General features: G+C 41.5%; 1 protein-coding gene across 5 annotated transcripts in view; it reads left to right on the top strand.

The window, feature by feature from the left end:
- Positions 1-200: 200 nt before the first annotated feature.
- LOC121519726 (neurocan core protein-like) overlaps positions 201-22,520 on the top strand; it is an 89,256-nt gene continuing 66,936 nt past the window's right edge. For 4 of the 5 annotated variants that reach the window (XM_041802567.1, XM_041802566.1, XM_041802565.1 and 1 more), the window contains exon 1: positions 201-562. The gene's annotated coding sequence lies outside the window, so the exon portion shown is untranslated. Of the gene's footprint in view, positions 563-8,129; positions 8,245-22,520 lie in introns of those variants that run through there. The other variant, XM_041802563.1, reaches the window with a different exon arrangement.

Genomic DNA, 22,520 nt, shown 5'->3' with positions numbered 1-22,520 from the left:
TTCACAGACACCAGGATCAACTGTTGAGGTTTATGCAGGAATCGGATTATGGTCATATAAAGTCCCCCCTTCTCTCTCTCTCTCTCTGACACACCCCCACCCCCTCCCTCCCCCTCATATACCCCTCTTTGAATTGGGGGCGCTGGAGCCGTCTGCCTGTCAGCGTTTGCCTCTTTGTTCAAACGGATCTAGCTTCTCTCCCTCGGCGTAGAGCTGCTGAGGAGGGGGACGGACGGAGCACCTTGACGTGTGTGCGCACGCATTTATTCCGATCCTTCAGATATCGGTGTGTGAGGATGAACGACGCTTCAGCTGCTGCTGCTCAGTGAGGAAGAGGATACCACAGAAGAAGAAGAAGGAGTGGAAAGTCCAGTACGAGGAGCGCTCGTTCACACCTCCTCCTGCATCTGCAAAGTGCTGTTTCACCCTTGGCTTCGCCGTTTATTTTTTGGTCTCTGCACCCTCTGGGAGCTTTGGGGAGCACTTGCACGGAGGCGCAAAGGTTTCCGCTCGCATTCCTGAGGATTGCGCCGTTGAGACGCTTCTGGTTTTGCTAGGAAAGGTAAGACTGAGCGCGCGAAAATAAATTCAGCTTGCATGCAAGATTTATGAAACAATCATTTGAGTCAGATATCGATGTAAGTCCTGGTTAAAGTGTTTCAGTTACTTGGTTGCAATATAAAAACGCACTTCCTGTGAAAGTGGAGCTTGAAATTAGTGAAAATCGCAGAGTTTCTTCATCCGTGTAATATCTACTTATAAATATGTATACTTAGTTTGGATTATAAGTAATTCCAGTGGACCAATCAGTGCCTTCCTCTCGCACCATCACAGCCTCAGCTGTACAGACGCACATAAATCGCACCATTTGGGATATCTTTAATTATTTACAGCTCAGAGCTTTTAATATTGGTCTATATTTACGAGCCATGTAGAGGCATGCATAAATCATCAACTCACCAAGTAACCTTGTTACTGCGTCCTTTACATGGTTTCCCCTCAGGAGATGCTGTCTGCATGAGAACTTTTGGTTTCAGCATCCTTTCTTTATAGATGATATAGTAATTAAAAATCAAAGGCCAGTGAGCTTGATGTTGATTGATGCACATCTGAACAGGTGTTTCTGAAATGTATTATGTAAATTAGAGTCCTTTGGTGAACACACAGCATGAGTTGAATGTGTGCCAACATCAGATCTTATATTGGTCCACCTACATAGCTGTCAGCCGGGCAGAACATCAAACATGCATGGAAACAGTCTTAACATTAAAACTGCCATCTTCATGCGCTGTCTAAACTAGTTTTACTTTTCTCCCAAGTGGCTTAAAAAGTGTAGAAATGATGCAGAAATGAATGATCGTCCAGTGCCAAGAATGAGAGCAGATCTTGCGAGTCTTCTATTGATGGCTGGCTGCTCTGTAAACAAACACTGGCATGTACAAATCACGGTGACGGAGAAGAACAGTTCAGGTCACCTTGACAAATGAGCTGTATTGTCTGAGAATATGAGAGTCCCTGCAGCTCAATAAAGCCTGTTCTGTTTCCTATTCACCGCTATGGTCTGAAGGAGTCCAAGCCTTTTCTTCTTTGGCCTTGTTAGCGCGCCCACCACCAGCTGTGTGTCAGCACCATAAAGCAGGACAGGGTTAAGCAGTCAACGCCAGACGAGGGGATGCATGTGTGCGAGAGATAACAGGGGAGGACAGGAGAATGGTAAGGAATTAGGCTAAGAGAGCAAGCTGAAAGTTTACAGCATGCATTTTTCATTCCACGCGGATGCGTGTAAGTGTATTTTGAAAGACCCACATTGCAGCAAACATGTGTGTGTGAGGTTGTGTGCTCATGTGTGTATGTAAATGACTGCACTCAGAGGGATCACAGAGCCATGTTGTGGGGGAGAAGAGGGTCTGAATCTAAAATAAGAGTGGAGGAGCTCAGTTCAGCGACCTGGACGCCCATTGCTGCACACTTTACGGAGTTGGACTCACTTTGCTCATCATATGTGGCTAATATGAGAAGTCACTTAGTATTGTGGAGGGATGGAAAAAGGGGAATGTAAGAGGCTTTAACACTAATGAAATGCTGTAGAAATGCAGAAGGAGTTGATTCATGGGTCAGTCAATACTGGGTCAAAGAATTGGCAGAAACCATCAAACCAACAATGGGAAGATCTTTGCCATTATAATTTCATCACCTTTGCTTTTGTCTAAGAAAATTAGAAATTTCATGATGTGTTTTCATAATTCCCTAGCATTAATTCTAGGTTAAATGAGACTACTCTTATGAGCACTGATTGATAAGATGATAATTATTTGCAAGGCTCAAATGCTGCAAGTTCTTCATGTATCTTTTAGTCATGGCTCAGAACAAAAAAATCATAAACATCTCTCTTGGGTAAGACTGAGAAAAAACCTGCAGCATTATCAATGATGAGCACAGTCATTTGCTGCACCCTAAAGTGCTGTAATTCCTCAAAATATAATGAAATAAATATGATTTAGCCCTGCCAGCCTTTTCTCTAGCTTGCTGTTGTGAATAAGTCTTGCTGATGGTATATTTTCACTAGAAAGTAAAGTTATTATTATCCAAGGGTTTTATATTGTTCTTTTTGCTTGGAAAGTGCCCTCTTTTATATGTCACTTATGCGAATACAGGGTTTTTTCCCCTTAATACAGTGCTAATAGTTAACAGAATAGGGTTATATAAATGCAAATTAGAGTCAGCAGTCACCAAGTTACAATCCACATAAGCTTCACCTCTGAGGCAGCCACAGGCTTGTTGCTTTATGGTTGCTTTTGCCTGAAAATGTGTTGACTTTGCCTGGATGAGGATGAGATTAGTAGTGTTTGTCTGGCCTAGTTGTAATTCATAAACAGGAAATACAACTTTGACTGCACACCAAAGGCGAATTTTTATGATGTCTTTGAACTTTGTGGTCCCTTTCCAATCAGAGGGGGAGGCTTTTATGTAACAGTGACTTTCCTGGAGCTCAAACTGTCCACATTTCAGCACTGGACAGCTCCCAAAATCTCTGTCCCCAATGATCCTAACCACAAACATTTGTCAAATAGGAGAAAAAAAGAGCAGTGAATAGTTAAATTATGAGCTGCTGGATTTGGACGTCATGACAAGCTCTGTGTCTTTTCTCTCTCTCTGTCGAATATTTCAAACCCTCTCTGGCCCGGCGATTTCCCCCAGTCGCCAAAACCCAAAAGGGATTGGACAAACCAATCCATCAATCACTTTTAGTGTTTAGCCTGGGAGGGACTAGAGCAGCCCACCAGGCCAATCGTTTCAGGCGTAGATGAGACCACAGCTGAACAGCTCAGCCACACAAAGAGAAAGGTCCCTCTCTTTGTCTTTGGCCGAGGGGGGCTCTTCTCCTCCAAGGTGGTGACTGCTGGAAGACAAATGTTTGGTTTTACAGTCGGCCGAGGAGAAGGCAACAAAGTTTTATTCCAGCCTCTGTAGCATAGAAAAGATTAGAATGATTAATCACCCTCTGAGATATTATTAGTCACTGCGGTTGTGTTACTTTTTTATATGTTTCTCCTGATGTGACAGTGTTTTGAAATATGTACACTCAGCACTTCTTTCTTGAAGCTGTTAGCTGCTGATATGGGAATAAAGAGATAGCGTCTGCCTCTCCGGGCACTGGTCGTAAACATTTGAAGGACACAAGCTCTGTGTTTTTTTCACCTCGTTGATATTCCACAGACTCAGCACATCATTACAGATGAGAATTTCTTGGATGATGTCTCAACAGCATGTCCATATTTGTGTGTTTTATTCTGTTTTATTTCACAGTCTGACTGCTCCGCTCTATGGACAGACACATGGTTGTATTTTTGCACGGTGGCCTGTTTGTGGTAGCCAGTGTTTGTGTGTGCAATCACGGCTTAATACACTCAAAGTGAAAGCTTTACCTCATGCACCTGATCCTTTATTGACTCTGCTACCAGGAGCAACCTCAAAACCTTCACCTTTGACATCTGTTGTCTTAAGACACAGCTGGTATGGTGGTTATGAAGACAGATTGTACCTCTGTATGTTAGACCTTTGACACAGAAATCATTATTTTGTTCGATATTGCTGGTTATTTAAACAAAGAATTCCTACAACCTCCTGCTTTCAAAGGAAGTGAAAACTTGAAGCTTTTTATAGTAATGACTGATAATATGAAAAGGGGAGCTCTCATTGTGATGACTTGAGAGCTTTCTTAGACTAAGCATTTTGCATCATTTAGGTTATTTATTTGTTTTTTGGTCCTTGTTTGCATTAGTAGAAATATCCTAAAAGAAAAGCCAACAAATGTAGCCCAGACAAATGAGCATTGAGAAGTGTTTACCAATTTGGATGAGTATTGAAAATAGTACGGATATGGTACCAGTACCAAAACATCCAATACCTACTGGACCAAATTACAACACAGATATCGATACTTCATTTTGATACCCTGCCACCCAATGTATTGCAAGAAATATATAATGTAATTTGTGTGATTTACATGTTAAGTTACACAGGTTTCCTATTCTTATCCCATGTTTGACTGATATATGTAAAGATTTTTCAACACACAATTTTTTCCCTTCAAAAGTATCGATTCCAGGACCATTTAGACACCGGCACTGTATAAAAAGTATTGATTTAGCACCGGTATTTGGAAAAACCCAAACGATACCCAACCCTATTTGCCACAGATTTCCCTCAGGACCCAGTAGTGACAAAAGACAGAGTTAAAAGAACGGTAATGGAAACTTTACTCACAAATCATGTCAAAATTTAAAGATATACAGTCATGCACATCATGGGGCCAAATGTGCCACAACCTAGGGCTGGAGAGGGGGGGGCAGCCAAGGTCAGGCTCAACAGCATTTCTTTTGTCCAGGCCTTTACACCCCTGGTAATATGCTTGTGGCATCCTGACGAGTTTTGTTATTTTTTTCAACAGATTATTTTCCCATGCCCCTGGTAATATGCAAGGGTATCTAGAGCAAGACCTAGGGTGTGTCAGTCCTACTTCCTAAGGCTTACTCGCCGTATCTACGCCCTACTTCAACCTCAATTTTTGGACCAAACATGCCTAAAAGTTCTACACAGTACTGTAGGTGTATCTTGTACAGTTGGGTGACAAATTATTTTAATTAGGGAGGATCCTCCAAAACAGTTTCATTGTTAGTAAATAAAAATTTGAATTAAAACTAACCAACTAGTCTAAACATAAGACAACACTTGGAGAACAGTCAATTTTTTATAAGATCCTTTTTTAGCTTTTTTACCTTTGTTAATAGGACAGCTAAAGAGAGAGAGGGAATGTGAGGAGAGACTAGAGAGCATCAAAACTAATGTACCAAACAGCACAGAGACCAAGAATTAATCTTACGACCAGAATGATAAGGACTTCAGTCTCTCTGAACATGGGCACCTACTTCACCATCTGAGCTAAACTGGAGCCCCAAATGCCTTTATTTTTTACCTGAGCCTTTTGGGGCTCAATAAAACTCAACAAGACTCTGCATGTGAGATTTACTGATCCTGGAAGCATTCACTGCAGCAGCAGGAGCACGCCAACCTGCTGCACCACAGAGGCTGCTTCAGCGCTCTATGACTGACCTGTTGTGGTCACAGACATGCTCAAAGACCTCCTGTCCATCCTTCCTCAATGTGCTGTCAGCACCCAGGTTGTGAGACACATTTAGTTCACCTTCACTAAACGTGGTTACGTGTTGCTTTTGCTGATGAATCAGTGCAATCTTACACAGCCTACAAACATTTCTATCTTAATTTCCTTTATTCTGATAGATGCACTACTTCTATCACATGCTATATTCCTTTCACTGTGCTTGTTTACGTCTTGGCAGTTGAGCCAAAAGAGAGGACCCAGTAGCCAGGGCAGTGGTCAGTCTGTGGCTGTAGCGACAGCTTGTGGCCGGTGTCTGTGCTACAGTTTAAGTAGTGAACTGGGAGCAAACTTGTAAAAATATTAAGAATCTAATTAATTGGTGACTAGCTAGGGTGAGTTTGTTGTCTGCTTTGAATGCTGTAGCCCTAAAAGTGTGGAGATCTGGTAGACACAGTCAGGTAATTTTACAAGTAAAGCACTTTTCTCCGATGTGGAAATTCAAAGTATAACTGATGGCTCCGTTATTCAGTTGGACACATTTTCCTGGCAGGGTCTGAGCCAACTTTTATACTTTGAGAGAAGGGTCACTGCAAATCAGTGCAGTAATTCAGAGTTAACCTTTACCCTATGGAAATTCATTTCCTTGCAGACGGGACTGGTTTCTCAAGATTGCAATGCATCCATCTGTAATGCTAAAAGGGGTTTTCAATGGTTTAATGGGTATAAAATATATTTAAACATTAATCATGGCACTTAATGTTTCAATATGCTAACCCAGTCGACCACTTTGGGGATTCCAGACCTTGTGGATTTTGAAGTATTAAAGTTTGTCTATTGTTTGATTCTTCCAGTAGTGTGTTTATTTCATCCACATGGTTTTCATGTTTTCTGGAAGCTTATTGATACGGTTGCAATACAGCTGAACTGAGTATCATGAGGCACAGTCAAGCAGAGAAGCCAACAGTCCAAGCCAAATTAACAAAACATAACTTAAAAGAAAACTCAGAAAAATAGCAGGACTTTTTGAGCAAAGGCTGTGCATTGGTTAGAATCTATGATCATAGATATATTACACGGCCTCCGCACAGGGACTGACAACTACAAACAACTACAACAGAACAACTGGGCAGGAAACAACTGAATATCATTTGGACTGAAGTGAAGGAGGAGTCAAGGTCTGTATGAGACCATGTCCTCTGGTGGATGCTCTTTTTAATGTCCTTCCCAGTGGAAAGGACGCATCGTTGCAGTATTGCACAATAAAGCAAAAGTTTGGTGCTTTTTAACACTTTATTCAAAACAGTTAAGCACTAACACTTGCGGCAAGAGTTTGACAGAGCAAGAGAAAATCATAACAACCAGTTGGATATTAGTATTCATTTATGCTTTTAAATGGAGTCCATTCTTTATGATACTATGGATCTTTGTATGATTTAATAGCGACCCTCTTACCATTCCTCCAGTTTCTGAAGAGACAGGAGTCATTTAGAATCGACTCAACAACTCTACTAGCTGACCAGTAACAAGAACCTGGTCGTGATTGCAATCACATCTTCCATGAACCATGCCTGACGAGTCGTGAATCATTCCTAAGACCACCTCTTCAAGTGGACTTGGACCTGGGGCCCAAGTACGGTATTCTTTTGTTCACACTGACCAAATGGAACTTCTTGAGAGAGCATGAGTTTGCTCATCCAGGATATGTGTGTTTTGTTGACCTGGAGAAGGTTTACAGCTGTCCCGAGGGGGGTCATCTGGGGGGCGCTGCAGGAATATGGGGTCATGAGGCTGCTGCAGTGAGCCATCACGTCCCTATTTAGCCAAAGTGAGAGCTTTATTTGCATCCTGGGTCCAAAGTCCAACACGTTCTTTGTGCATGTTGTTCCCTTATCTCCAATTTGTGATTTCATGGTCAGGATGGCGAGGTACAGTCAGGGGGAGAAGGGTGTTCCATTGGGTGATCTCAGAATTTTATCTCTGCTTTCTGTTGGCTTCCACAGCCAGGGACCTCCAACATACACAGGAGAGGTTTATAGCTGAGTGTAAAGCAGTCAGATGAGGGCCGGCCCCTCCAAGTCTGAGGCCATGGTTCTCTGCTGGAGAATGGTGGATTGTTTCCTCCAGGTGGGGAGGGTCAGCTGTGTTGTAGATATTTTACTAAACCAAAATGGTGGCAAAGAAGGACCTGAGCCGGAAGGCAAAGCCCTTGATTTACTGGTCAGTGTACCTCCCAACCCTCACCTATGGTCATGAGCTCTGGTTAATGACCAAAAGAATTAGTGGTCAAAATAAGATTCCTCAGGAAGGTGTCTGGGCTCAGCCTAAGAGATTGGGTAATCCCTGAGATATGGAAATCCTGAGGGAGCTCCTCCTTCATCCTTGTCACTTCCCTGTGGGAGTCTTTCTAGTGCATCCAACTGGGAGGAGACCCCAGGGTAGACCCAGGACTTGCTGGAGGGATTAAATATCTCATCAAGCCTGGGAATGCCTTGAAATCCCCAAAGAAGGACTGGGAAATGTCACTGGGGAGAGGGATAACTGGGCTGACTTGCTTAGCCTGCTGCCATTGCGACCTGGCCCCAGACTGGAAGAACATGGATGGATGGACGTTCTTAGATTAGGTGAATACTGATTACTTACCTTTTGTTTACTGATATTCACTACATATTTTTGCTTGTGTATGGAAATTGTAGATTAATGCTGGGTCATGTAAGGCCAGTTTTAGGGAGTAGCTGTAGACCAAAAATGCCTGGTCAGATTTTTTTGTCCCAGTCCAGCCTTGGCAACTGATTTTAAGGTTTAAACCTTGAACAATACTCAAAAGTCCTTATAATGAAAACTGTGATTGATAGTTGAGATCTCAGTGCTGATCATAGTAATTAAGTAGTAATAATTATTGTGGCCAAAATTTTGCATCCCTACTTAATATTTGTATTAAAATTAAAATGTTGGTTTCATGAGAACACTATACTGTAGTGTATGGATTGTGAAGGTTATATAATGTATAGCTCTAACTTGAAAGGAAGGATCCTTCTGTTCAAATTAGAGATTATAGAAATGGGATGAGGGCACTGAGTGAAAGAGGAGAATGATTTTAACACTTTTAGAAGAAACAGCTACAAGAAAGCAGCAGACAATGGCCTGGGGTGAATTAATTATTGCTCAGTTTTGCAACTTTGTGAAAGAATCAACTCAAACCAGCATCAGCTGATTAAATCCCAATTATTAATTCTTATGTAACTCAAAGATGGACTGAAAAGATTTATTCCAAGTCGGATTAAAGGGGTTCATATCAGCCCAAAATGGTTGAACACAATTAAATGTTGACCTTCATCCATTTGGACTTGCTTGCTTATCTTTCATAGTCAAAACTGATCCTGGCACAATCCAATTCTCGCATGCAGTATGACAATTCTGATTGCATAACCAAAACATAATGATACCAAATTATAATTTTGTATAATCCCATGTATAAACCAAGTGAATGTAAGGACATTAATGGACGTTTGAGTCAGAAATATTCCTTCAGCGCATGATGAGCAAAACAACAACAACAGGAATCTTGGCAGGAATAGGCTGGAAAGAGAAAAAGAGTAAATCTGACTTTATGCTCTGCAGGTTTGTTGGGCTTAGCAAACATATATTATGACAGATGTCAGTCTGTCATTTATGTGCAGAAATTGGTGAGTCATGTTTAACATTTTTGACAGTCTTCTTCTTTTATATCTGTTCAATGCTGAACATGAAAGAAAATAAAAGAAAGGTGTAACCTCCATTTGATTTGACTATAAACCAAAGTTGACTCATACAGTTACCCTCCTTTGTCTCTTTTTCACTTCACTTGTCAGTTGAGGATCCTTCAGCGTGATCTAAATTGCCTCCTCTCTGCGCTTTACTGCACACACATCCAGCCAATTCTTAGCTTGGCTCCTCCTAAGCGCTATTGAGCTCTTTTTAAGCAACCTCTGTCCCTGTGCCCAGTCAGATCAATGGTGTCGGTGTGAGAGGAACGGGTGTGTAATCCTGGAGCTGGAGGGACAAGCAGCTTTCCAGAGTCTCCTCTCCATCCGAGGCCCGGGCCAGAGCTGCATGAGTCATTAGATGCTTTGAGTGTGATTAGTCACCACACAGACACAGCGAGCACAAAGGGAGGCTGTGAGAGAAATGGAGAGAGTGCAAGATGCATGAAGGGAGCAGGAAGAGAATACCTGATTCAGCTCAATCCCTTTTCTTCCCTATTTTTGATTTGTGAAAATGCCTGTTCACTCGGTTCAAAAATGTCTTTTGTTGCAACAAATCAACACTTCAAAACAATTAATTCTTTAAAATTAATTCTGTGTTGGTTCAATTCGCAGCCACACATGCAGACTTGTTGGTCAAAAGCGAATTAATAACAACTACGAAACTTAAGCGTGGCTTTTCTAAAGAGCTTTTATCATGTTAGTATTATTTTGTTATGCCGATGATGAAATGACCTTCCTTTCATTCCTTTTCCCTCATATTCTTCCTCTCCCCGCTCACCACTTTGTCTGTCACTCATCTGGAGGTGTTATTCTGTTGTTCACTCTGTCGCTCTCTGGAGGTAATAGTTTTGTGAGGCATGATTAAAAGAAAAAGGAAAGGCGAGGAATTACCTCCCATCTTCTGTCAGTTCTTGGAAGAGGAACAAAAGATTGACAGTTTGACTCTATTGTAAACCTGGCTCTGTTTCTGCCAGTCCTGTTGTCCTCAGCTTTAGCTAAATTATATCTACGGGACTGCTATTCTGATGCTCACTCATGTCTTCTTGCTGTTGCCAAAAGAAGGTTTAGAGATTTCCAGTAAAAATTCAAAAGAAAATCCTCAGTCAGAAATTCTTTTTCCCAAGGAGCAAAAAAGCACAAGCTCTGTTCTGATGAAAGAACAGCATCACAAATCTACAGGGAAAAGATCATTAGCCAATTATTTTAGTCAACAAAGAAAAAAAATGAGCCTTTCAAAAACAAAAAAGGTCAATATTGTAAGGAAACATGTTTGTACCATCTTGAACATTAACTCTGAGTGTTGGCATGCTTTGCAAACTAGCTTAAACATATCATACAGGGACATAAATGTATAGACGTAGATGCCACCAGGGCTGAGTGATCTATACATTAAGACCATTTTCAAGAGGGTAGCTGTCAGTGGCTTTGTATGCAATAGGGATGCCCAGTGCTGGGTTTTTGTCTAGATCTGATGTGCCAATTTATCCTGACTCATTATAGCCAATACAAGGGATGCACGCGGTTAATCGGTACAACGGTTAAAAATGAGTGAAAGTTGGTATTTCAAACACCTAATAAATATATAGTAAATATTGAAAATTAATATATTTTTTAAAAATGTCCATCTTTTTCCCTAAACGTCTTGCCGGCCTTATGGCACCTGCTGGTGGGCCGGAAGTTTGACACAAAATGTAAATAAGTATTTAGCCGAATAGGGAACTAGATGCTTAGGAACATCCTTAGCTAACACCAATATAGATATATACACTAAAGAATATTAAAACAAGAAGATAAAGTTAGATATAGAAGATAAGTTATTATGATACCTGACATGATACTAATATCATGTCAGTAATATCCTGCATATTGGTGCCATTTTTGGGGTGTTCCTGTGGCTCAAAATACATGTAGGTCTATTATGATGGGAGGTTTATCTGTGATTAAAATATTGAAAAGGCGCTCAAAGTGAGGATCAATGGTATGGTTTGTCAAAAACATTAAAATTGCTTTGTGTTTTACAGGATAACTGTGGTTCTCTTTAGAATGAGCAATGACATTTGTATGCTAAAGGCCAAGGCACTTAGCTATTGCAAAAAGCTACCGTAAATGTACAGAACTGTATTGTGTTCACTTGAAAACATGCAAATCTCTTTAAAAAATCTGTTTTTTTCTGAATCAATGAGATATAAATCTATAGGATAACAAGAAAAAATTAGGGCTGTCAAAGTTACCGCGTTATTATCGCTTAACTCAAATTACTTTTAACGGCGCTAATTTTTTTGTCGCACAATTAACGCATGCGCGTACTGTGAGACCCTCGACCCATCCCGTGGTTTGCCAGATCAGGAAGCGGCGCCGTCATGATGCAGTGCTAGCAAGCAGAAATGGATACAGGCCATAGCCATGCTGGATTGTTTACAATGGAGATGCTCAGACAAACGCTGCAAGCAGGGATGGACTCACTATCTTGCATACCGGGCATTTCCCGGTGGGTTGACACACTTTTGGGCCAGTATGATGTATTCATTCATCTATTTCTGTTATGTACTGGCTCCATAGCTGCGCTGTCCCTTTATATTGACTGGTCAGATCATGTCTCCTAACGGTCCGTTTACCCCCTCTCCCATCCACACTCAGCGCCTGCTTGAAAATGAAAGTATTCGGAGAAAACAAATCTTACACGCGGAAATGATTGACTGGGACTGTAAATAAACACCAAAACAAAAAAAACATGGGGACAGATCCAGGAATTTTTAAAAGGATTCTTTACTATTGGGAGATAGGGATAATAGCGGAGGTCTGTGCTCTTTGAGTGCTTTTCTAGTTTCCCTCATGTGAGACTGAAATTCTCTGCTGTAGTGTGAAGGATCAGGAATACTGACCATGTTCTTTATGTCCATGTGTGATGATGAGATCTGTTGTTCTCTGTTAAGCTGCTGAGAACAAAGGAGTTAAATTCTAGAAGTCTAAAGTTCGACACTACATTGTGGTATTATTCAGTAATGTTACATTAAGGTCAGTATCTCCATCTGTTGTCCTTGTTGGGCTTGAGTTTACCATGTTATTCTCTCAGCAGATTTTTGGAGCCTTCAGTATCTTTGAGCTTAGTCGAGAGATTTTTTGGGACATTGTCTGTCATTGTTTTGGGTTGTTGAAATGAACAAACATTTGCATAAAGAACACATATTTGTCCACTTGTGTTAATTAGGATATTTAAATTTTGAGAAATAGTCCTGTATGGTACATTTAGAACAAATTAAAAAGTAGTAGTAATAATAATAATAACTTTATTTATATAGCACTTTTAAATACAGTTGTTTACAAAGTGCTTTACACACAGCAAGAGCAAAAAGCCAGGGAAACATAAACAGCAATATTCAGAGCAGAATAGGAGCTCTGTAAAATCCAGAAAAATTCAAATCCTTAAAATTCTTAAATTGTTTTTATCTATTGACAGCCCTAAAAAAAATACATGAAAATAAACGAGAAAAAAAAGGACCTGACTTGCTCAGTTAAAGAGCTGGAAGTCAAGGTCTAGCATCTTAAATCTGACAGAAAAGGTCAGCTATGCTGATAGAAATAAGTCAGTCATTTTCAAAGACCTCAAAAACACTCCTTCCTACATACCTGTCATAAACAAAAATGCTGCATAAATAAGGATTTCAAAATGATTATGTCATTTGAATGAACACACTTAATGTTCCAAGTTAACACAAACTTTTTATTAGCATTCTCCAGCTAACCAACGGTAGCGTATCATCGCAACTCTCTGCCTATTCTATACAAAAGTCGTTGCTCCCCACTGACGTCATCATCAAGTGACACACAATCCCACTGCGTATGCAGGTACATCTCACCACATCTACCCTCTTTAAGTCTTAAACCTGTATATAGGACAACAGAAGTTATAAGGATGACACATTCCTCATTTTTAGCTCTTACTTAAATCCTGATGAACATAAAGTCCTTGTAGCATTTCAGCATTAGTCAACTTAATAACCCCATGCAATATTCTAACAATAAGGCCTTAAAAATAAACATACACTTGTTTATATTCTGTGCTGAATAATGAAATAAACTCAGAAATATTCTCCAATAACCATTACATTTCCTCATTAAAGGTACAACCTCTAAACTTTTCCCAGATGAAAAGTGCATTTAAATGAACAAACAATACTAAACTTCCAAGCTGACATAATGTCTCTTGGCTCTGTTATCTTAACGGTCATTAAGTCTCTCTGAACCTGAGAGGTAGTCTGACCTCATGGCCCCACGAGGTCAATCTCACTGTTCCTTGGGATGCAGAAGGCCGCAAGGGTGAATCTGTCACTGTCTGAGGTGTTGAATGACTCATGGAGGGTCCATGCACCCCGGCTGCTGGTGTTGGGTGATGAACCAGCTGTTTAGGGCTTCCTTTGGGTTGATCCTGTGGACTGGCAGGCTTGATGCTGTCTGGAATGGGCTGTAGGTGTTTCCTATTGCGTCGCATCACCGCTCCATCGTCCATCCTTACAATGTAAGATCGTGGCTTTGCTGATTTCTCAACAACTTCTGCTGAAGTTTTCCATCCTTTCTCCCCATCCATCTTAACTCTGAAGTTCTGCCCTGACTGCAGTGCTGAAGCGTAAAAACCTCTCACATGACCACACCGCCGCCAAGCACTCCTTCTCTATCTGGGAGTAGCGATTTTTTTTAATCAATGTGTGTGAGCAGAAAGCAACAGGTTTCCACTCACCATCATGATCCTGTAGTAGTGTGGCTCCCAGGCCGTAGCTGCTTGCATCTGCACTGACAACTGTCTTGCGGGTGGAGCCGTAGTAAGCAAGTGCTGGCGCTGATAAGAGCAAAGCCTTTGCCTTTGCTAGTGCTCGCTCCTGGAGTTTACCCCATACCCACTCACTCTCCTTTTTGAGCAGCTTCGTGACAGGGTGAAGAATGGTCGAGAGATCTGGTAGAAATTTTCCCAGGTAGCTGATAAGCTCCAGGACCTGGCGTAGCTCACAGATGTTAGTTGGGCTTGGTATCTCCGTAATAGCTCTCACCTTGCTTGCATCTGGTTTTATGCCGCTCTCACTGATTTGTGTGTCCAAAGTAGTTGATCTCAGACTGGCTGAAGCGACACTTTGATTTGTTGAGTTTCAACCCGGACTGTTTAATAGTCTTTAAAACTGCCTCCAGCCGCTTGTTGTGTTCCTCCATGCTTGATTGACCATGGGAGCACACCAATCAGTGGGTTCAGTTGCAGGTTCTGTAATGCCCACAGCTAACATGCACTTAAGCTCAGCTTTTGGGAGGAGGGGAAAAGGCACTCTACGGGGTGTTGATGTAACATAGGGCTCAGCATCTGGCTTTAGCTTGATCCTCACGGGTTCACGGTTCAGCAGCCCAATGTCCCCAAATATGTCATTGTGTGCCTCTGAATTAACTGAATCTAGTCTTTTAACTAGCCCCATTCTCTTGGCAACACACCTGCCCAACAGATTTTGTGTGAATGGCCCACTGATAACTGTCTGTAAATGCATATTTTTGTCCCTTGCACAGGGTAGAGACTAGGAATTTTCCTGCACATTTTACCTCTCCTCCTGGGCTGGTGGCGCTGCTTCTGGTTCTGAACAGCCTGGGTCGGTGAGTCAGCCTGTTGTATGTCTGGTGACACATAACTGTGATGTCAGCCCCGGTATCGCACTCGACTAGGCAGTCGTTAACAGACAATGTCACTCTCCAGTCCCCATCTGTGTCAGGTTGCTCTATTACAGCTGTTTCTGGCTCTGTCACAGCTCCCAAGAAAAACATCTCATCACTGATTGTCTCTGTAGGAGCCACTGCCAGTACTTCACTTGTTATTTTGGTCCTGCATGCAGCCTCAAAGTGTCCTATTTTGTTACATTCCTGACATCTTTTATTACGTGCTGGGCAGAGTTCGCTCTTCAGATGTTTTCTACTACACCGTGAGCATGCACTCTGTTTTGACTCACTGTGCCTGGGACTGTTCTGCCAAGGCCGCAAAAAATCAAACTGTTCCGGTGGTCCAAACTTTGCCAACTCCAGTCGGCGTTCAGTTCTTCAGTTCTGACACCATGTCATGTGAACGATCACGCTTACTGTTCCAAGTTAACAGGAACTTTTATTAGCATTTTCCAGCTAACCAACGGTAGCATATCATCACAACTCTCTGCCTATTCTATACAAAAGTTTTCGCTCCCACACAATCCCACTGCTTATGCAGGTACATCTCACTACAGATAATAGGCCTGCAGATAAGCACAAGTGCCGATTAGTGTCTTAAGGGGCCTCCGACAGTATGAATATGAATGTGCATTATGAGGGTCCTGGTTTTGTGTTTAGCAGTATAGTCACTCACTTGGCCAGTGAAAAGGTTTAGTAGAAATTATTTGCAAAGTTAAGATGTTTTTGTGAAATAGCTAGCCATGGAAACAAAAACAACATTCACAGAGTTTTGGCTAACATTAGTAAGCCCTGATATTATATTTGTTTTGGTTTACTTTGACAAGTTAAACTGAAGGGATTCAAAATAGTTTCATCAGAACAAGAGTTGGAGGGGTTTACTTCAGCAAGTCTTCTTTTGCTAGCTAGCTAGCTAGTCAATAAAAAGTGCCAGTAACATTTGTATTTTTAGACCTTTATAAACCAGCAAATAAGTTGTCTGTGAGCAACAAAGAAGTTTTCTTTTGTCTATGTGAAAGTCAGAAGCCAGCTGCTGTATGCTAAATTGCTGCATTTGTTAAGCTTCAGCAAATGTTAGCAATGCCTTTCCTGTATTTGGTTTTGTGAGGTTAACTCTAGCAAATTAGCATTTTAGGGATGCCAATAGTTTCATTTCCTTGCAAAAAACTTTGAATGTAATCTTTGAAGGGTTTCCGGAGACAGGGTTTCACTTAGCAAATGTTCCTTAGCTAGCTAGCTTTAAACAATGCTGATAAAATGCGCTAGCAACAGTTGTTGTTTTAGATCTTTATGGACTGGAAAATCGACAGCTGCCTTTTCAAAGTGAGCTAGTTTCTTTTGTATAGTTGAAACCCATTAAAAAACCCTTTGTAAAACTACTAAAGTGTATTATGTGGGTCACTCTGAAAACTTTTAATTCATGCGTTCAGTTTATTTGTTGTCTAACAGAAATGCCAGCTGCCGGTGTGTGTTTTTGTGCTCTTGTGTGTTTTTTGAGTGTGTGTTGCCTTGTGTACATGCTCTTTTGCACATGAATGACTGAGGTGAGATTCAGTGACCTACCGTGTGCATGGGCTGGGGTTTGGTTTGAGGCTTAGGAGTCGCAGTACTGCAGCACCATGTGTGTTTTTGGGTGCATGTGCGTGTAAAGTATCAACATGGGACTGAACCTGGCCTGATTAAGTAAACCTTTGCAGTGAAAACACACTCACACACAGTTCAGTGTGGCGTGATGGAGGTATTGTAAGCATAAAGCTGCCATGCTGTGCTCGCAAACATGATTTATCCTTTAACCACAACAGCAGCTGACATGATGTTCTTCACACTTTTCACGTTTTTTTTCTTCAAGCTATTTTCCCACCAACTGCAGAACCAAAGGGGATTTGGGTCGAAGGGCCTGCGTCATGAAGATCATGAGGCCTCTTGGTCTCCAGTTTCCACAGATTGACAGCTCAGTGCTGAGCTATACTGTAGCTCTGCCAGCCTCGTCTGTTAGCTCTCTGTGGATCTCTGTCACTCCACTCCACATTCCCCTCTCTTACAATGAGCCGAGAATGCGTCCTATTCAGGCGACATCGTGAAATTGTGTCGGATGGACGTCCACATTGAAGACCACTGAAGCATTTTAGAGACTTCTGGCTCTTTTCTGCTTAAGACAACTGCTCCTGTGAGAGTGACGAGGGGCATTTACAGGGAGGCGCTCCTGACATCTGATGTCTCGTCCTTAACAAAAGGTGCTGCTGGTTAGTATGCAGCTGGTGCCACAGGATGGCCAGCTCACTGTATGTTGTAAATCCCCTCTGGTAAAACTTTGAAAGGCGGCTGTCTATAGGCTCACAGTGTTGTATGTTGTATAGTATCCATAGAGATGTCCACAGGCTGCACTCTGTATTCTGTGGCTGTAGATAGTGTCTGTTGGGCTCACGCCAGTCCCAGGCCCTCAAACACAGCACCCTCTAATGCTCTCTGCTTACAAGACTGGGCAAACTCCTTGGTGTCATGACCCTCTCCAAGCCCTAAGAAATCGCTTGTCTCCTGCCCAGCAAGCTCACCCAATGTTTCAGGCCCTCAACATTGCAGAGAGTCCAACAGGCTCGACCCCAATCTGTCACAGCCCATCATGTGGTCCTCACCCACCTTTAGACACGGGGTGCCTCAAAGTGTGTGGCACAGCGTGATCTCACCCGCATCAGAATCTTCTTTTCAACTGGGTCGCCCACGATTCAAAAGTGCCCGGCAAATAGTTGTGTAACGACAGTATAGTTTTGTAGGTGTCACAGAGAGCTTTACCTTCAGAGAGGAATCCTTTTCACTGCCTAACACGCTCCAGTTTTATACAGCTGAGGGTTTTACCCAGCTTTCACGGAAAAGAGAGCGGCCATTATTCTTGTAATTTAAAAAGAGCTGAACTGGTGTTGCATAATCTTCTTTCTAGGCATCAGGGATGCTGTTGGCATGAGTGGCTGTTACCTTGGTGTATGCAAAGAGGTCTTTTTGCTTTGCTGGATAAATTATTTACTTTATGTAACTGCAATCTAGTCATTCCAAACATTAGCAACAGACCTATTTCTCAATGTCTTAAAACAGGCTTTTAGCAAGTCTCTCTTGGCAATAAGTGTGTAGTCAGGCAGGTATAAAGAACCATTTTTTGTCCAGAAGTGAATGAATTATTCAGAGTTATTGGTGTTTCTTATCCCCGCCTGTATAAACTATCTTTAGCGAACAAAGCTGTGTTTGCTTCAGACAGCATTTCCTCTTTAACATCTTCATTTCATACCAGTACAGGGCAATAAAGCTCTGTTTCAGACGACTTTTATTGAGCTGTGGGACTTCGGGCCTCAAGCCAAATCCTCTGGCAAAGTCAGCAGCTCATTTCTAATGTGTGGTAGGATTTCCTTTTTGTTGTGCAGTAGGAATGCACCAGGATCACTGCAGTACACCAGCAGCCCATCCATCTTTTCCTGTGAAAAATTTGTATTTGAAAATCTTTAGTCAAGTTTTTCTCTTTAGATTCATCACTCGGTTTATGGAGTAAGAATAAGGTAGACTTGTCAATGATATCAAGCTACAAAATGGTCATTATAGCAACAGATGCAGCTGTAGCTTTGAGGTGGAGGGAGTTCTGGCTTGATACAAAGGCAGCTGCTAAATAGAAACCATTGAATACAAGCTTTCTTGCTCTGTTGCTGTTCTTCTAAGTGCCCTTAAAACACAATTTTGTTTTTTAATACTTTAGAAGACAGATAAATCAAATGGATATTTTACATTATCTGCCTCTCTTTGTGATTCTGTGTGAAAATCTCTTCATTTACTTTTCAAGGATCCAGTGCTCAAGGTCATTTCCAGCTATTTTAATTCCTTTTTACTGTTGTGGCAATCACATTACAATAAATCAGAAAAACGAATATAAAGTATGAATAATTTGATTATCCAAAAAACCTTGTGAAGGTCAGGTTGGATCACAGTCTCTGGCTGCCTCCTGCCTTCCTGCTTCAGATTCTTGAACATGTGCGAGATTTGTTTGACAGGCTTCAAACAACAGGGCTAAAAGAGGGCAGTGTCAACACTTTATTTCATTAGGTCAAAACTCTATGCGTGTTTTCATGCTTCATTCCAAATGAAGAGCACGGCTCTTTTTGTTGCTGTTGCCATAGATTTGTGTCTCACCTGAAGAGGTTTTATGAAATAAATGCATGAAAGAGCTTTTTCAAACTCTCAAAGGAGCGAGCTGCCCTTCACCTGAAAACACGAGAATCACTTAACTGCTTCACCTGACAGGACATGCTTATTGGAAATGGACTTCACTTAAATAGTGCTTTTCTAATCTTGAGATTCAGAATCGTGCTCAAGGACACTTCAGCATAAAAACCAGAGGAGTAGGGAACATATCTTTCAATCTTTAGATTAGCTGACAACTAGGTCTCCCAAGTGAACCAACTGTATTTTGCAGCTATTTACTTCAAAGTACTTCAAAAACTCTGTTTCATATGGTGCCAGAGACCTAGCAGTTAGGTTGTGCCCCATTCACAGAGGCTGTATTCTTCTAAGTGGGCCACAAGTCCGACTCGAAGTTATTTCCCCTCATTTTACCCCAGCTCTTTCTCCCATATTTCCTACCCTATGCACATTGTTAAACCAAACATTTTGAAACTGCTCAGATCTTTTGGTTGAAACTGACTGACTGGCGACCAGTCCAGGGTGTACCCCACCAGTCACCCGATAACAGCTGGGATAGGCTGCAGCTCCGCACCGAATGTAATTAACAGTATAGAAAATGGATGGATGGATGAATTACGTCAAAGTTTTTAAGTATTGGAAATACATTTTTCACACATTTATGTTTGGTCCATTCATCCGTCTTCTTACACTTTTTAGGGCCTGGTAGCAGTGATAGCAGGCTTTTCCCTAGCAACACTTTCCAACTCCTGCTGGGGGATCCTGAGGCATTTCCCAGACCAGACAGGATATGTAATCCCTCCACGGATTCTGGGTCTTCCCTGAGGTCTCCTCCCTGCTGGACGTGCCCGCCCAGGAGGCACCCTGATCAGGTGCCCAAACCACCTTAACTGGCTCCTTTCAATTCAAAGGAGCAGCGGCTCTACTCTTAGTTCCCTCTGGATGTCTGGACTCCTCGCCCTATTGCAAAGGCTGAGCCCAGCTATCCTCCAGAGAAAACTCATTTCAGCCGCTTTTATCCGCAGTCTCATTCTTTCGGTTGTTACCCAGAGTTCATCACCATAGGTGAGAGTTGGGAGGTAGATCAACCGGTAAATGGAGAGCTTTGCCTTTCAGCTCAGCTCCCTCCTCACCACAACAGTCCGACACAACGCCCGCAGTACTGCTGGTGCGGCACCAATCTGTCTGTCAATCTCACACTCCCTTTATCCTTACACATAAACAAGACCCCAAGATACTTGAACCCTTCACTTGGGGCAGAGACTCACTCCCCACCCGGTGAGAGCAATCCACCATTTTCAGGCAGAGAACCATGGCCTCAAACTTTGAGGTGCTGACTCTCATCCCGCCGCTTCCCACTCAGCTGCAAACTGTACCAATGTCTGCTTCAGGTCCCCAGCTGAGGAAGCCAACAGAATTACATCACCTGCAAAAACAGCGACAGAATTCTAAGGTCCCCGAATCAGAAACCCTCCTCCCAACGGCTGCGCCTTGAGACCTTTGACTTTTATAAGTTAAACTTGTGGAGACTTTCCTAATCTTACAAATTCTGTTTAAATCCAACTCAAGACAACATGTTTAAGTATTTTTCATAAAGCTGGTCTTCATCCACTGTAATTTTCCCATATTTCTATCACATACTTTAATTTTGAACATTAATTCCAACCAAGATAGTTCAACTTAAGGGAAAATAAGCGGAAAGTGCACACTTAACCAGGGACCCCTCTTCTGCCATGTTCAGTAAACCATCCACTTAATACTGTAGTTTCTCCCTGCAGGCAGGACTTCTCCAACAGAGAAAGTAACTTCACTCATGGTGTAAAAGTGTCTAATGTGCAAAGGTGTTCTGGGAAAACTCTGCAGATTGAGGGATAATTGTTAAGTAATTTGAGCACAATGACGAAAAACACTTGAATATTGTTTAGTTAAAACTGAAAATGTGTTCAATCAACTCAGAAAATTACACCTGAAATGGCTATTTTGGATTTTAATGTTATCACAATTTATTTTTTTAACAGCCTTAAACTGTTCAGTCTTACAATGCACTCTCCTATCCAAGTAAAGGTATAAAAGCACACAAAATATTATCTAAATATTAACCCCTAAAAGCCTGAAAACACAAATGATAACCAGAAAATTCTAATTTTTTGGAACTGAAATGTTCATTAAACTTTCTACTGAAATTTGAAAAAAATCAAAATTTCCAAAATTTAACAATTATATTTTGAGTATCTCATTTTATTCATTTGGTGTTTTTGGTAACTGATAACCCACTTGAGGGCATTTTTGTCATTTATAAGATTGTATTCAGAATTTATTTTAGTAATTTAGTAAGCATATTGATTAGATAGAGGTATCATTAAAGTATGTATCAAATATGCAACAACAGGCGTTAAGGGGTTAAAATGACCTCCATTTACAAAAACACCAACAGCAGCAAGCTAACTTGCAAAGCAATGCCCCTTCCACCTTCAGCGAAACTTTTTTAAACTTTAGCCACACTTCACATCCAATCACTGCTGATGGTAAATGTTGCCAATTTAGTGAATGCATTTCTCACTGCTTGCTATACTGACCAAGAATGTAATGTTTTCCTTCTCGCAGAGCTGTGCCAGCGTTGCTTACATGTCTTCAGGCCATGTTCTGGGGTTGAATAAATATGTCTGCGTATCCAGTCTCAGCCAAAACTTAGTGAAGCATATCCTCATCTATAACATGATCTGCTATCATATTCTGGGACGCTTTTCTCTTTTGCAATTCTGTGTGAAGTCAGATATAATGAGATACATTTGAGAATATGCAAAACTATTCCTTTAGTGCTTGAGAAACATTACAGAAACATCAGTCAGGAGGACACTTCATAGGGTAAATGACTATGGAAGAGCCCAGGGAAAACTGGTAGACATTGCTGCTGTATGTCACTATAACATTTGCATGTTTGAATGGAAACTGACTGAAGAAGTGAACATTTTTCTTCTTTGCCATTTTTGCGCTTTGATGACTGAATAAAAATGACTAATCTACTTCTACTACTACCATGACTTTCAATGTGACTTTGCAGAAATGTAAAGATGTGGTAAAACCTGCGGAGTTCAGTCAAAACAGACATAAACTGTAAAAGGGAGTGCACATTACTCACACCTTTATTTCTATTTCATGAAGAGTCTTTTTGTGTGAGAGTGAATACACCACAGATTCACTGACTGCACAGAGGACTGAGTTATTCAGAGGATCAAGAATAGCAGAATTACTTTGACCTCTCTGATTTGTAGATGCTGTTGTATCGCTCAACT

Source organism: Cheilinus undulatus, linkage group 13, assembly GCF_018320785.1.
Source record: "Cheilinus undulatus linkage group 13, ASM1832078v1, whole genome shotgun sequence".
NCBI lineage: Eukaryota > Metazoa > Chordata > Actinopteri > Labriformes > Labridae > Cheilinus > Cheilinus undulatus.
Note: the sequence above shows the minus strand (reverse complement) of the source record. Positions and strands in the feature narration are given on the sequence as shown.